The 3,749-nt window shown below is 34.4% G+C and overlaps 1 long non-coding RNA gene across 1 annotated transcript; it reads left to right on the top strand.

Moving 5' to 3' along the window:
• Positions 1-329: 329 nt before the first annotated feature.
• LOC149171027 (uncharacterized) lies at positions 330-1,259 on the top strand. Its single transcript, XR_016259534.1, has 2 exons — positions 330-724; positions 839-1,259. It is a non-coding gene; the product is annotated as an uncharacterized LOC149171027 (long non-coding RNA).
• Positions 1,260-3,749: the final 2,490 nt, after the last annotated feature.

Raw genomic sequence — 3,749 nt, 5'->3', positions numbered from 1 at the left:
CTATTCTTTCAATCCATATTTTGTAATTTGTTTTGTTGTGCAACCAATGACAATGAAGTAAGTACGAAAAGAAAAGCCTGCAAAAATTGTACCTGTGGCCGAGCTGAGTTAGAAGAGAAATAGACGAAGTTGGGCCTGACTGCAGAACAGTTGAATAACCCACAATCTGCATGTGGAAATGTATGTTGGTTCTTTTTAATCTTTTGCTCTTATTTCATTTCTTTCTCGGGAAGAAGTATTTGCAAATTTCCATCCCTATTTTGTGGAGAAAGGTTGCCAATTTATATAACCTTTTCACCATTATGGTATTTCTAGTTTGTTCTTTTAGTTACTGTTTACGAGTATAATTGTTCTGTATAAAAGAACAGAATGCTGCGTTGATATCTGTTAAACTTTTGATTGAACAAACTTCCTTTAGGTCTCTCTCTTAATATACACAGCTGTGTTTTTTAATGAAAACTTGAGTTTCCATCTCCATCTTTGAAGGAGAATCTTGGCTGCTGGGATCTGCAGCGTATACTATATTACAGTTACCCTATTTTATATTCCAAACTGTGAACAAGGTCACATACTGTAGGAATCAAAATGTAATATAATATTTGCTCATTTTTCTGATATAATGGATGTCTTGATTTTGTTAGTGTGGACTCGGGGATGCATTCAGGTGCAGTAGTTGCCCCTACAAAGGACTTATCTCCTTTCAAACTTGGGGAAAACTTAAAAGGTATATATACCACATACATATTGTTTTCCATCTATTGCGCCTTCTATTTTTAACAAGTTTGTTCTGACATATCAATTCCTCCATTTGACTAAAATGCTTTTACAAAAATTGCAGGTATCTCTTCCTGGCACACTCTTGACTGTTGATATGTGAGCAAAGTAGTGCTTTGAAGAGTTAACAATTAGTCATAAACCCTCAATCATTCCGTGCCATCCAAGTGATGGGTTGCTTACCTTTAAGCATTTCTAATGTAATTTCCCTTCAACCATTGAGTGCTTAAATTAAGCAATGGTGCAGCCTTATTTCTAGGTATAAATTATAATATAGTGTATGAGAATCACAACTATTGCTGGCGTTATTAGGACTGTTAGTGTTACCTATCTACTTTTGTATCTGTTATATATGACATATGAAATGATGAATCTGGCCAGGGAAGGAATGTTTATAGCATCCCAACATTGCTTCCTTGAAGGAAATGAGTAAAGTACTTAATATTTGTTTATCAAATTTAGGATAAGTTTGATTTGCTTGGCCAGCTCTTTTCTTATGCTGATTTTTCAATTACAACAGTCACGTAAGGGCTATTATATTAACTATACGCACGATTTGTTAAGAAGTAATTGACCTAATTGAAGACATTCCCAACCATTCATTTGGGCAAATCTTTCATGACCATTCATTTGGGGAAAGCTCTCAAAATGATGATAAATTGGTTTCCAGATCGGTTTTCTTTTGCCTTCCATTTGGTTGAAGTTGAATAGAATCACAAATTGACTCTCCTTGCCCTAAATGTGAATTGTATCCCATGATATCTTTCTTGCAGAGACACCTTTAAGGACTGTATCTTTTACAAATGAAGTTAGACCGGATTTGTTCTTTTGATCGGTTTATTTTCCATTTCTAGCAAGAGAATACATCTTATATTACTTTGCAAAATAAGTAGATTACATCATGTGTCATGAGGGAGGACCTGGAGACTGCTTCATTTTGCCTCTTCCCCAGCATGGGTGTTAACACCCTTGTTCAGTGTATAGGGTCATTTTACCCTTATGGGTTTGGCTAAACTTGTCTAGGCTTCCAGCCTCTTAACCGGGTTGAACTTTGTTTAGGCTTTGAACTTTGTTTAGGCTTCCCAACATTTTAGGCAGGTTGGAAATCCTAAATCCTTTTGTTACAACTTACGGATGACTCGTTTCAATGTTCTGCTGCTCGTCCTTCTCAAATTTATTAGTCGAGTTATCATTTTGGTCTTACAAAGCATAACCTATCTTCTCAAATTTATTAGTAGGGTTATCATTTTGGTCATACAAAGCATAACCAATCTTCTCAACCGGATTTGTTCTTTTGATCTGTTTATTTTCCATTTCTAGAAGGAGAATACATCTTATATTACTTTGCAAAATAAGTAGATTACATCATGTGTCATGAGGGAGGACATGGAGACTGCTTCATTTTGCCTCTTCCCCAGCATGGGTGTTAACACCCTTGTTCAGTGTATAGGGTCATTTTACCCTTACAGGTTTAACTAAACTTGTCTAGGCTTCCAGCCTCTTAATCGGGTTGAACTTTGTTTAGGCTTCCCAACGTTTTAGGCAGGTTGGAAATCCTAAATCCTTTTGTTACAACTTACGGATGACTCGTTTCAATGTTCTGCTGCTCATCCTTCTCAAATTTATTAGTGGAGTTATCATTTTGGTCTTACAAAGCATAACCTATCTTCTCAAATTTATTAGTAGGGTTATCATTTTGGTCATACAAAGCATAACCAATCTTCTCAAATTTATTAGTAGGGGTAGGGTTATCAATGATCATTTTGGTTTTACAAAGAATAAGTTAATAACCAAAGGGCATAATAAGCAATGCATTAGTTTTGTTTTAAAACTTTTCAATATCAATAAGAAATCCTTTTAGATTAAAAAGTAGATTTTTGTAATTCTCTTGATTGACAAATTAATCATTTTAGTAATCGAAAATTATGTGAACAGATTTAGAAATTGCAAGTTAATGATCAGATAATTAAATTAAAAAAAATAGAAAATTCAGAATTACATAAAAAGAATTGTTAGGATATTGGAAACCTAAGCAGTTTGGAAGAATTTTCTTTAGGAAATGCTTTGTTGGAAATGCTGCCCTGTTCTCTAGGTCACTTGAGCAGCTTGAAGAAGTTGTGGGTTTGTGATTGCGCAGAATTGAAATCTTGGCCCAATTCGTTGGGACTGTTGACTCAGCTGTCAACGTTGTGGGTTGGAGGCTGTGGAATACAGCCGTTACGATCAACAAATTCAGCCTCAGTCTTGATGGATCCGAGGCATCCGATAATATCATGGTTTCTAATGGAATCAACTTTTTAATAGCAATATATCAATATGTTTTGTAATATTATGCTTTGACTTTCTAAAGGCAATATAAAATTATGGTTTTCAATGAAATATATTGGTAGGGGATAGTCATGGTGGTTATTGCCTTGGTCACTAGCAAGCTTCGTATATGCTTGGCCATCTATAGAGGTTTTTTGATTTTGGGTAATTAACTTACTCTAAAATGAAATAAGACATTCAATGTGTTCTTTGTAATATAGATATAAACAAAACATCTAAAGAAAAGTAATTGCACAATGATCCAGGCCAACAAAACAAGGTTTTCCACAAACCAATTAAGCCTTTCAACCTTTTCGGCTTATTTTCTTATATCAAACATTTGCAGGGTTTCAACCAATTAACATTTCATTGAGTATGTATTTACAAAGCAATGATTTTGGGATCAAATCCCACAAAGCAATTCTATACTTGCTTTTCAAATTCCTTCAAGCTTTTGAAAGTAAAGTAAAACCAATGAATTATCAATATAATTTTACCATAATAAAAAACAATTAGAAAGCCTTTAGCCAACTCAAATTTCTCATTCGTTAGGCTTGAACCAACATCTCTTCTAGAAAAATTCAACAATTCCGATTTAATAATCCTATCGGCCTCTCTTTGTACCTTTTGGGACAATTGCTAGTATTATATATTAATAAGAGGCTCTT

Source organism: Pinus tabuliformis, chromosome 4_2, assembly GCF_031772625.1.
Source record: "Pinus tabuliformis cultivar Carrire ecotype Pingquan chromosome 4_2, CPIR1, whole genome shotgun sequence".
NCBI lineage: Eukaryota > Viridiplantae > Streptophyta > Pinopsida > Pinales > Pinaceae > Pinus > Pinus tabuliformis.
This window is presented reverse-complemented; position numbering and strand designations above follow the sequence as displayed.